Raw genomic sequence first — 13,059 nt, 5'->3', positions numbered from 1 at the left:
TGTCAGGTGACCATCAGGTGATGGTCAGGTGGTTAACCGTCTCTCTAAAATAATAATTGGTCACAGCCAGCCCCAGAAAAAGACAGTCTCCCTGTAGAAAGGAAAAACCTGAAACTGATTATTAGTAGCTACCTGATAAGATCTCAGCAGTTGGGAGAGTGGGCTCACACATGAGCACTAAGGGGGAAAATGGTGTTTAACTGGCATATGGTCTCCTAGGGACATGGGGCTGGTAAGGGAAGAACACTGTAAGTGAGCATGGGTACCACTCCAGTAAACACACTGCCCACGCTCCCCTCCCAAGTGCCGGCAGCCCGCCCCAAGGGAAGAATCCAGAGAAGGAACGCAAGACCCTGGAAGTTTGCCAACATATAAAACCCCAAGTCAAAGGTCAAATTGTGCACTTGCCATTCATGTTGCCCGCTTGGCCCTCTTCCACATGTATTTTCCTGCCTTTTGTTTCTGCCGCAAAGCTTTTTAATATACTTTCATTCCTGCTCTAAAGCTTACCCCAGTCTCTCCTTCTGCCCCTTAGTTGAATTCTTTCTTCTGAGGAGGCAAAAGTTGAGGTTGCTGCGGACCCCTACAGATTTGCTGCCAGTAACGTATTTTGGTACCACATGACTTGGATAACTTTCACTGCTAACGATACGATCTAAGAAACATGAAATTACGCATCAAACAGGAGCTTTCTGATCCCAACACCTGCCTGGAGTGAACTCCCATCTGAAAAATCCTGTTCTATTAGCCCTGGTAGGGGCTTCTCAGATCTACTTGGCCAATGTTTCACAGGCATCAATTTATGGAATGGCCCCTGGATTTCAGGGAATATTTTCTCACTGGTTAAACTTTTAGTGCTGAAGTTATTTACATTTGACCCATCTAGACACAAATGGGCAAACACCTTATTCTACATGGTCAAGCCAAAACTGGGAATTTTTTATGAATCTATATATACATATAATTTTTTTACGAGGATTTGTAGATTGTATTAAGATGATGAATATAAAAGAAAGCTTAATAAAAAGTTCCTAAGTCTACTGAGGAATGTAATGTGTGCTTACCGCATTATTTGTCTGTGCTGAGACGTACACACACTCATATGTAACTATGCAATTTTCATGTGTAATGGTCAACAATTTAGGTATTTTATAATTCCCACTCTCATCTGACAGATAAGAAAACAGGCCACCAACCTATTGTGGGGAGGCCGGGGGTGGGAGGGATAGCATTAGGAGATATACCTAATGTAAATGACGAGTTAATGGGTGCAGCACGCCAACATGGCACATGTATACATATGTAACAAACCTGCACATTGTGCACATGTACCCTAGACTTAAAGTATAATAAAAAAAAAAGGCCACCAAATGCACATACGCGTGTCTGTATGTATGAGATGTGTATATATGAGATGTGTATATATATGAGATGTATATGTATATGAGATGTATGTATAAGATGCATGTGTATACATATATGTTAAACATATATGTTAAAATATCTAAAAAACACACACTGGCCCTATCTCTTCCATATATATGGAGTCATCCACACCAACCCTAGGCTATGAGGCTTCTCTCTCCAGAGAAAGAAAGGCTCCATCTAGAGCCAAAAGGTCATTCATCAGATTTGGATACTGAAGTAGCATGAAAAGCCAGAATTTACCAAGAGAGAAAATAATTTCTCTATTTCCCTCATATATATATGGAAGAGTTAGGGTCAGTGTTGACAGGAGATGGATCTGAGCATGGACTTGGTGATGGGGAGTCCCAGGAACTGGCCTGATGAGGGGGAGACCAATTCTTTGGTGAACTGATTGCCCTGTCACCTGCTGAGTGGAGAGGGTAGAGATGGACACATGGGAATGGTGAGAAACTGACATTTTACAATAGCAATAACACGGGGCTTGAGCGTTTGTTCACATTACACCTAGAAGTATCCAAAAATGTAGTGAATGGTAAGAAGGAGAGAAATCAACATTTAGTCCAATAAGTAATAAACACAACCTCTGGAAGGGACATGTCTCTCAGCTCCACACTCAGTGGTTCAGATTCCACGCCACTCCTGCTTCTCTCTAAGAATCAGCTGGGTGTATAGAAGAGAACTCAAGGGCCATCTTGGAGGCAGGGGAAGAAGGGCCTGGGTCAGGGATCCCCACAACCACCCTCAGCTCCAAAGACTTGCTAGGAGGACTCATGGGACTCAGCATATAGTCACAGTCATGGCTATGATTTATTACAATGAACAGGTGCAAAATAAAATGAGTGAAAGGAAGAGACACATGGGGCAAAGCTGGAGGAGACCAGGTGCAAAATTCCAAGAAGTCACACAGGGTATACTTAGTTCATTTTGAAAGAGTTGTGACAACCTCTGTGGAATGCTGTCTACCAGGGAAGTGCCACTAAGCCTAGGAGTCAGTCCAAGGATTTTACTGAGGGTAAGTCATATAAGCATCTGTGGCCTAGGATGTACCAAAAGTCCGGGCTTCCAGAAGGAAGGCAGGTGTTCAGCATAAACCACATTTTTGTACAAAGAGTTCAGGTGCAGCAAGCTGCTCTTGTCCTTTCTGGGACTGCTGGGAACCCATCCCAAATCCAAGTTCATAGATGCCAGCCAAGGGCCAACCTTGCAAGCAGTCTCAAACTGACTATGTTTACTCTTTTCTGCCCGAGGCCTCAGAGCCACATGTATCTCCCTCATCCCTAGACTGGAGGCCATTGAGTCACAATAGGTTCTAAGTTTTGCTGCAGGCCATTTGCTCTCTGGAGTCCTGTACATCCCGGGCTGGCCATGGGAAGCCAGGAGGGTTGTGGCAGGCCATCTAGCCAGCCAGGCACTTCCTTCCACCAATGGCTGGATGTGACCACATGGGCACTTCTTTGCCATGCTCTCTCCTCCAGTGGTACACATGGGGAAGTTTAGCATGACTTCCTCACTGTCTAGTAACCTAAGTGCCCCTTGGGTCCTATCATCCATCTGTGTTTGTCCCGAGGTGGGGGATGGGAAGGGGAACAAGAACACTGGCATTTGAACTGCTCCCTCTGCCTCTTTCTCTTTTCTCCTGCCCACAGAACACTGAGGTGGGAATACATGGTTTCCCATGTCTCCAAAGCCACAACATCATATCTGGAGTAAAACTGGCACCTGGGCAGCCGGTTTTAGCTGTTGTTAATGTGTTAACACATTATATGACCTAATGGCCACATAACAGGACCTTGGGGAGTATAGAAAATCCTTTTTTCTCTTGGCAAATTCTGGCTTTTTATGCTACTTTTTTTTTTTTTTTTTGAGACAGAGTCTTGCTGTCACCCAGGTTGGAGTGCAGTGGCACCATCTCAGTTCACCACAACCCCTGCCTCCAGGGTTCAGGCAATTCTCCTGCCTCAGCCTCCCAAGTAGCTGGGATCATAGGTTTGCACCACCAGCTAAATTTTTTTTTTTTTGTATTTTTAGTAGAGATGGGGTTTCACTATGTTGGCCAAGCTGGTCTCGAACTCCTGACCTCAGTTGATCCACCTGCCTTGGCCTCCCAAAATGCTGGGTTTACAGGTATGAGCCACAGTGCCCAGCATCATGCTACTTTAATATCCAAATCTGATGAGTGACCTTTTTGCTCTAGATGGAGCCTTCCTTACTGTGGAAAAAGAAGCCTCATCGCCTAGAGTTGGTGTGAATGACTGCAAAGGTGAGTGAAATTTCATATCCCCCAATTTCATTCCATGATTTTCATTCCAGAAATGATAGTTTGCATTTGTAAATGTGCTTTCATGAACTTTTGGTCATGATAACTCAGAGACTGAAGTAGACATGTCCATTATACAGACAAAAACACTGAGTCAAAGAGGGCTAGTTAATGGTGGAGTCTGGGCTTGAATTTACATCTTCACACTTGACTCTAGTAAACTTCTTCCTTCATATTATTTGTTGCTAGCATCAGATCTTTATTGTCTCTTGTAACCTGTGGGCAGGAGCAGATTCTGTAAAGAATATCTGTTCTTTCCTGTCCACGAAATGACCTCCCAAATATATTCCTGTCCTAATCCATGGAACCTGTGGTTATGTTACCTTGAATGGCAGAAAAGACTTTGCAGATGTGACCCAATTAAGGATTTTGAAACGGAGAGATTATCCTGGATTATCTGGGTAGACCTGATGTAATTACAAGTATCCTTGTAAAAGGGAAGCAGGAGGAGGGGTGGATGGGGGAAAGAGAGAGAGAGGAAGAGAGGAAAAGAAGAGGAGAAAAGAAGAGAAGAAGAGAGAGAGGAAGAGAGAGAGGAAGACAGAGGCTATACCATGACTTTGAAGATGGAGGATGGGGTCATGAGCCAAGTGATGCAAGTGATGGACCTCCAGAAGCTAGAAAAAGACTAGCAAACAGACCTTTTCCCCACAGCCTCTGGAGAGGAAGCAGCCTTGCTGACACCCTGATTTTAGCCCACTGAGACTGGTTTTGTACTTTGGAACTCCAGAACTGTAAAATGATACATTTGTGTTGTTTGAAGTCACTAAGTTTGTGGTAATTTGTTACAGCAGCAATAGCAAACTAATACATGCAGTATCCTCTCTTATTAACTATAGTAGAATTCATCTCAGCCTCTCCAGGTAGTTGCCTCTTGGAGAAACCACCTGGCTCCATTCTTGGTCTGGTGATGTGAGTGGGGCTGACCCCACTCATGGCTCCAGGGCAGAACATAGCCTCCAGGCCTGGGCATCAAGCATGCTATGTTCTCTGGTCACAGTGGCTGGTCAGGGGTGAGCAAGGCCCTTCAGAAGGCAGCTCTAGACTCTTGCTGGAGCTGTTAGGAAGGGGGTATGTCCTTTCTACAGTGGATAGCTGAAGGGAAGCCTGGAGCAGGTGGGCAGCCACTTGAGAATGAAGACAACACAAAAGAAAGCTGAGCCAAGGACTGGAAAGACAGGCATTCTCCTTAAGACACAGCTAGAAACCTGAATCAGGTCATGTCTAAAGAGAGCTTAAAGATCCCAATGACAGGAGCCAATCAAGTCTTTTTGTTTAAGCTAGTTGGAGTTGAAGTTCTGAACCCAGATGTTTCTGACTAATAGTGTTAGGTTAGGAGTCACCTAAATTGGATTATCTGATGATTGATTTTGTGGAAGTTCAACACTATGGAGCACCATCCAGTACCACCCAAAAGAAGGCATGTTAGTACCCAAATGCCATTGATCTTACAATTAAAACCAGGGAGAAAATTTGAGTCCTTTTCCCCCAGAGGATGTTCCTGCTGAGAGTTACTACTTCAGTTCTTTTTACTTAACAAATCCTAACCCTTCTACATCAGTATATTTCTTCCTCAGGCTTCATCTCATGCAGCTTCGGAGACCCAGGGAAAGGGAGTGACTGGCTACAAGACCCATGTCGGCTGGTGGCCAGGCTGGGATAAGAACTCTGACCCTAAGCACTGTGTGCTTTCTGAAGCATGCTGCTTCGAGCTTTCTTGTGAGCATAGTCACTCCTGTTTCTGTGGCTCTGAAAATTCACACCCTGCTGTGTGCAATTAGTTCTTGTTGCTCTCCCCTTGCCGATCAGCATTCTCAATTTCATTTTCGGAGCCTAGCTTTATTACTATCATAAAGAGATTATCTAACATCTTGAATATTAAAAATCTGACTCCACAGAGTAAGATTTGCATTCCAAGGTTATTGTTGTTTACCTACACTCATCACTTGACCTGCTGTTTTTTGAGACACGTCACTCTGAAGGGCAAGAGACAGCTCCCCACAGCCCTCCTATGGAGATCACATTTTAAAGACTCTTCATTTGAGTTCCTAATACTGATGGCATTGATCTGTCACATCGCCATGAACCAAGCTCAACTGACAATTCTAGAATCAACCAGAACAGGAAGGGATGTTAAAGGTTACTTGGTCCAATCCTTGCATTTTCCAGTTCAAAAAGTGAGACTTGGAAATTCAAGTATGTATCAGTCAGAGTTCTTGCTTAGAGGCAAGTACTCTGCTAACTTAAGAGTATGAATGTTTTAAAGGTAGCTTACAGAAATTCCAGGAGGGTCCGAGAAGCAGGTATGTGCCTATGTAACTGGAAACAAGAGCTACAGGGACTGCCCCAGTAAATATATCACTATCACTGTCTGTAGTCGGTTGAATGGTGGCCATCAAAAACGTATGTCTACATCCTGACCTATACATGTGACCTCACTTGGGAAAAGCATCTTTGCAGATGTAATTAATGTAAAGAGATGGTTCTGGATTATCTTAGTGGGCCTTAAATCAAATAACAAGTAATAAGCCTTTATAAGACACAGAAAGGGAGACAGCGCAGACACAGAGAAGGCCATGTGAAGATGGAGGCAGAGACTGGAGTGATATGGGCATAAGCCAGGGAACACTGGGAGCCACCAGAAGCTGGAAGAGGCAAATAAAGACTCTCCCCTAGAAAGTTCAGAGGGAGCACACAGTCCTGCCAACATCTTAATCTCAGACTTCTGGCCACCAGAACCATGAGAGATTACATTTCTGTTGTTGGTATTTTGTAATAGCAACCTGAACAGATTGATTCAGTGACTTCGGGTAAATCACTTTGTGCAGTCTTGCCAACATGGTAAAACCCCGTCTCTACAAAAAGATACAAAAATTAGCTGGGTGTGGTGTCACGCGCCTGTAATCCCAGCTGCTCAGCAGGCTAAGGCAGGAGAATCACTTGAACCCTGGAGGCGGAGGTTGCAGTGAGCGAGAGAAGGCCATTGCGCTCCAGCCTGGGTGACAGAGCAAATGCTGTAGACTGGGTGACTCCAACAACAGACATTTATTCTCATCATGCTCTGGAAACTAGAAATCCAAGGTCAAGCTGTCAGCAGGGTTGGTTTCTGGTGAGGCCTGTAGACGGCTGCCTTCTTGCTGTGTCCTCACATGGCTGTTCCTGTGGGCAGGCACAAAGAGTGAGCTCTCTAGTGTCCCTTTCTCTTCTTACAAGGATGCCAATCCTATTGGATTAGGGTCCCAGCCTCATGACCTCACCTAACCTTAATTACCTCCTTAAAGGCCTTCTCTTCAAATACATTCACGTTGCGGGTTAGGGCTTCAGCATATGATTTTCAGTCCATAACACTCCCACAGCTAGTTAGAGGCACGTTGAGATTTGAGCCTAGGCCTCCTGACTGCGAACCCACCTCTGAGTTCAACCCTCATAAGATTTGGGCAGGCTGGGTTACAGATGCATTTAGAAAAACAAAGGTATTTAGAAAATGGAATGATACTTACCATGACTGGTCTTTGGGATCCATTTCAGCTTACTGCCTAGTAGCAAGGGGCCACAAAAGGGAAAATATCAATCTCCTTAGACATTGGTGACCTAGCTATAGGTTCTGCCTCTCTGCCCATACCTCGTGATCTGTATATTCAGGGCTCTTAGCTGCAAGCAACAGAAAGTATGATTTAGGCAAAAAAGGAATTTATTGAAAGTGTTGTGGGTAACATGGAAAAATGCTGAAAAGGCTGGAAAATGGCTTGAAAATCAGCAGGAAGGAAGGGAAGTCAGTAATAGCTGAGATCACAGCACACGGCTGGTCCAGTGAGGCCACCATGGCCACAGCCATTGGATTTGCTGTGGCCATCACGAAAGTGGTTCTCTACCAGCTCTGCTTCTTTGCACCACTAGCTCCTGTCTCAGCCCATGCCATAGGTGCCTCTGAGTGCTCTGACTTAGGTTTGTGTAGTCTTCGCAACATCCTGAAAATATGTATCATGATTCCCATTTTACAGATGAGGAACCTGAGACTTAAATATACTAGGTGACTGGCCACAGGCAAATTGAGGCCTGCCTGACTCCAAAGCCCACTTTCCCAGTAATCAGTCTGGTAACTCCATCCCATGTCTGGGATAAGAATTCCAAAGCATATTTCAAAGAGGTTGTTCCAGTTGCTTCTACCAGCAACACTTGGGTGGCTCCTTTGCATTCCACCCTTTCCAGCCTCAAGGGAAATGTATTATCCAACAAACATCTTTGCTAATTTGATAAACTAAAATTGTGTCTTTTTGTTTTGGTTTGCTTCTTTTTAATTATTGAGGTTGGATGCTGTATTAGTCTGTTTTCATACTGCTGATAAAGACATACCCAAGACTGGGAAGAAAAAGAGGTTTAATTGGACTTACAATTGCACATGGCTGGGGAGGCTTCAGAATCATGACAGGAGGTGAAAGGCACTGCTTACATGGCAGCAGCAAGAGAAAAATGAGGAAGAAGCAAAAGCGGAAACCCCTGATGAGATCTCATCAGATCTCGTGGGACTTATTCACTACCACAAAAACAGTGTGGGGGAAATCACCTCCATGATTCAAATGATCTTCCACCGGTCCCTCCCACAACATGTGGGAATTATGGGAGTACAATTCAGGATGAGATTTGGGTGGGGACACAGAGCCAAGCCATATTAGATGCTTCCTTATATTTTATTATCTGGTATATTTCCTTTGTGTGTGTGTGTGAAAAATCCTGTCCATTGTTTTTGTTCATGTGTCTATTGGGATCTTGCTGGGGTTCTCTAGTTGTCTCTATGAGATCTTTATATATCACAAAGAAATGTTTCTTCCTTTTATTTTAGATTCATGGAGTACCTGTGCAGGTTTGTTACGTGAGTATATTGAGTGATGCTGAGGTTTTGGCCCCTAATGAACCTGTCATCCAAGTAGTGAAAATAGTAGCCAATAGGTAGTTTTTTGACCGTTGTGTCCCCCATCCTCTTCCCCACCTTGTGGAATTCCCATTGTCTACTGTTCCTGTTTTTGTGTCCTTGTGTTTAGCTCCCATTTCTAATGGGAGATGTGTGAGCATATCACAAAGAGATTTAATCTTTTATCTTTCATTTTTCTTTTCTTTCTTTCTTCCTTTTTTTTTTTTTTGAGACAGAGTCTCACTTCATTGTCCAGGCTGGAGTGCAGCGGTGCAATCTCGGCTCACTGCAACCTCCACCTCCCAGGTTCAAGCAATTCTCCTGCCTCAGTCTCCCAAGTAGCTGGAATTACAGGTGCCCGCCACCATGCCCGGCTAATTTTGTAGTTTTCACCATGTTGGTCATGGTGTTCTCAAACTCTTGACCTCAAGTGATCCACCCGCCTTGGCCTCCCAAAGTGCTGGGATTGCAGGCGTGAGCCACAATGCCTGGCCTATCTTTCATTTTTCAATGAATATTTTCACCACATTTTTATGTGCTGTTTAACTTTGCTCCTTTTCCTTTGACGTACAAAAGTTTTACATTTATGAACAAATATTTAACAAATATTTCTCAGGCTGCCCACATAATGCAAGGGATTGTTTTAGGCAAAAAAAAGAGAAAACTCTCTGGATACTTAGATAATTCCTGTTTTTGGACTCCCTGCTACCTCCCAGTTCTTTGGGTGAGCAGGTTTATAGAGAGCCCTTTCATCTTTAGAGACAGGGCCAGAAACAACTCTGAGAGGCATGCTTTCTCACTGCACTTTAGGGCAAAAAAAAAAAAAAAAAAAAAGACAAAGGTGAGAATTGTTTGTGCCAATTATTTACACAGACTCATTTTATCCTCCTTTCTAAACAACTATTTGTAGGGAAGGAGAAGAAAAGGACAGGGGGCTTTAAAAGTCATAAGATTTGCCCTGCGGAAAGTCCCTGGAAGTGAGCAAGTCTGTGAGTGAGAAGGCAGGACCCAGCTGCCTGGGGGAAAAGCTCTTCTTTAACTCCCTGTTTCCTATCCTGCACCCCAAGTTCTCCCAAGCTCCTTTAAAGGTTGATCTTGACAAGAAGCCTGGAGATGGTGCTTGCTAGACATGGGTAGAACGTACGTATACAAGGCCAAGAGCCGTGGTGGTTCACACCTGTAATATAAGCACTTTGGAAAGCCGAGGCAGGAGGATTGTTTGAGCCCAGGAGTTCAAGACCAGCCTGGGCAACATGTGAGACCCCCATCTCTCAAAAAAATAATAATAAAAAAATTAGCCGGGTGTGGTGGCATGCACCTATAGTCTCAGCTCCTCATGAGGCTGAGGTAGGAGGAGCTTGAGACTGGGAGTTTGAGGCTACAGTGAGCCATGTTTGCATCACTGCATTCAAAGTGGGCAACAGAGTGAGACCCTGGACCCAAAAAAAAAAAAAAAAAAAAAAAAAAATATGCTGGATACTCTCAGACTTTCAGAAGCATGGGCCTTGCTGCCTTACAACCTTGGTTCAAATCCCACCCCACCTCTGCCAATTAACAGATGTGTAAGTGAGAGTGACTCCCTTAAGCTTTGTGAGGCTCAGTTTTGCCATCTGTGTGAGGGCATACTCATGCTGTCTTTGTGTGAGGGATGAGGATCAGTGGTCATGTATGCAAAGTGCATAGCAGAGTCTGCCCATGGTGGTATGCAATCAGAGGCCATTCTAACACACCAGGAAATTAATCAGCAAGTTCGTGTGGGTCATCGGTGTGTGGTCAACATTGCACCAAGTTTTGTGACAGCAGATTCTAATAGTCAACTTGCGTGAGCTTATATGGTGTGGCCAAGGAGATAGTGCACAGCTCACAAAATGACTCTGCAACTGTATATGACAGTGTAAAAGTGCCAAATTATAGAGGAGTGGTTTAATTCTTAGAAAGATAACTCTATGGTTTGAAATAATTAGGGAAAGCTTCATGGAAGAAGTAGGAGTTTAACTTGGGTGTTGATGATTTAAGAAACATATTCTTTGATTAGACAGAATATTTTTCCATCTGAAAATGAAAATAGCTACATATTTTTGCTTTTAAACAATAATATGCACTCTTTTAAAAATATTTAGACAATACAGTAAATCAATTAAAAACTCTCACTGCCCAAGAATACCTACTACTTTGTTGTATGAAGTACATATATATGTGTACATAGATATAATTATGTTTGCTTATTTATGCAAAAAACAAGAGAACATGTATATATTGTATTGTAGAATATTCCATCATACAGAGGCTTTATAAATTATTTAAATCCTTATTGCTAAAAATTTAGGTTATTTTAGCACACAGCTAAGTACATGAATGCTTCAGTTTCATCAATCAGTAACTTAGTGATTTTGGTCAACTTCTGACTGGATCACTTTCCAGAAATGTTATAAAAGTTGTATCAATTTATACCACCTTCCACCATAAGGGTTTCCTTTTTCCCACACCCTTCTCAGTACTGACAATTGTCAGTGTTTTACAGTTATTGCCAAGCTGCCAGGTAAAAATTATAGCATTTAACATGTATTTTTAGACTACTCTGTGTTAATTAGTGGTGATAAAGACATGGTCCTAGCCATCTCCTCTCAGAGCTCAGAGACCAGTAGGAAAAAGAGACATTAAACCAGTAATTACTCTAAACTGTGATGAGAGGTGCTATAATTTGCATTTCTTGGATTATCCAGTCAGGTCCTTAATGAATAAAGTAAAACGGGCCCACTGAGGTTTTGCAGCGATGTGGCCTCTTGTTTCTTGGTGGACAGATGTTCTTTTCTGCCTGTTGTTAACTCATGGAATACAACAGATGGTAGATGAACAACACAGAACATCCTGAAGGATTTTCTAGGGGAACAACATGATCTAGATTATGCTTTTCTGGCCTCATTTCTATAACATCCTCAGAATCTTGTCTATTATCAATGCCTTGAGGACATACCTTGCCTATGAGGATTATGTCCTGATGTAGCATACTCTAATTGCACAACGTGGGATAAAATAATATAATAAAATGGTGCTAGAACGACTGGATATCAGTATGAATTTTAAAATGGGCAAATGATTTGGACAGCCATTTTACAAAGAAATTCATGAATGATTAGCAAACATGCAAAGATACTCAACACTAGTCATTAAGGAAATGTAATTCAAACCATAATGAGATACCATGTCACACTCAGTAGAATGGCAAAAATTAAAAGATTGACAACACTCAGTGTTGGTGAGGATGTGGGGCTTTCTTGACTTGCTGGTGGAAATGCAAAGGGATATAGGCACTTTGGAGAAGAGTTTGGCAGTGTTTTATAAAGTTTCCTAAGTATTTTTCTCAAGATAAATTAAAATATTTGTCCATACAAAACTTTGCATACAATTGTTCATAGCAACATTTTTTGGTAACAGCTAACAACTGGAAACAGGGCAAATGTCCATCAGTCAAAACCAAATTATGGTAAATCCATGCTCAACAATAAAAAGGATTAAATATTAACACATGCAACACGATGAATGAATTTCAAAATAACTTTGCTAAGTCAAAAAAGGCTAAGTCAATGATGGGCTGTGTCCAGTATGGTTCCCTTTATAAGAAATTCTAGAAAAGGCAAAACTATAATAAAAGCAAGCTGATCAGTGGTTTCCTGGGTCCAGGGTCTGGGCTGGGGATCAACAGCAAAGGGGTAAGAAGGAGCTTTCTGAATGATGAAAATGCTCTGTGTCTTGGTTATGGTGATGAGGGTTTGTATATACCTGTAGACAATTGCCAAAACTCAGCAGGCTGTATACTTACAATGAACAGATTTTATTTATGTAAATTACACTTAAATCAAGCTGGGAGAAAAAACATTAACAAATCTGAACTTTGCTCTTTTAAAAGGTATTTCCTTCTTGATTTTTTTTTGAGACAGAGTCTCGCTCTGTCACCCAAGCTGGAGTGCACTGGCCAGAGCTCAGCTCACTGCAAGCTCCGCCTCCCGGGTTCATGCCATTCTCCTGCCTCAGCCTCCCGAGTAGCTGAGACTATAGGCGCCCGCCACCTCGCCTGGCTAGTTTTTTTTTTTTTTTTTTGTATTTTTTAATAGAGACGGGGTTTCACCGTGTTAGCCAGGATGGTCTCGATCTCCTGACCTTGTGGTCCGCCCGCCTCGGCCTCCCAAAGTGCTGGGATTACAGGCTTGAGCCACCGCGCCCGGCCTCCTTCTTGATTTTTTATTATTAAGTTTTTGAGACGGAGTTTCACTCTGTCACCCAGGCTGGAGTGCAGGGCGCCATCTCGGCTCACTGAAACCTCTGCCTCCAGTGTTCAAGCGATTCTCCTGCCTCATCCTCCCAAGTAGCTGGGATTATAGGCGCCTGCCACCATGCCCAGCTAATT

The sequence above is a fragment of the Rhinopithecus roxellana genome, chromosome 10 (genome assembly GCF_007565055.1).
Source record: "Rhinopithecus roxellana isolate Shanxi Qingling chromosome 10, ASM756505v1, whole genome shotgun sequence".
NCBI lineage: Eukaryota > Metazoa > Chordata > Mammalia > Primates > Cercopithecidae > Rhinopithecus > Rhinopithecus roxellana.
This window is presented reverse-complemented; position numbering follows the sequence as displayed.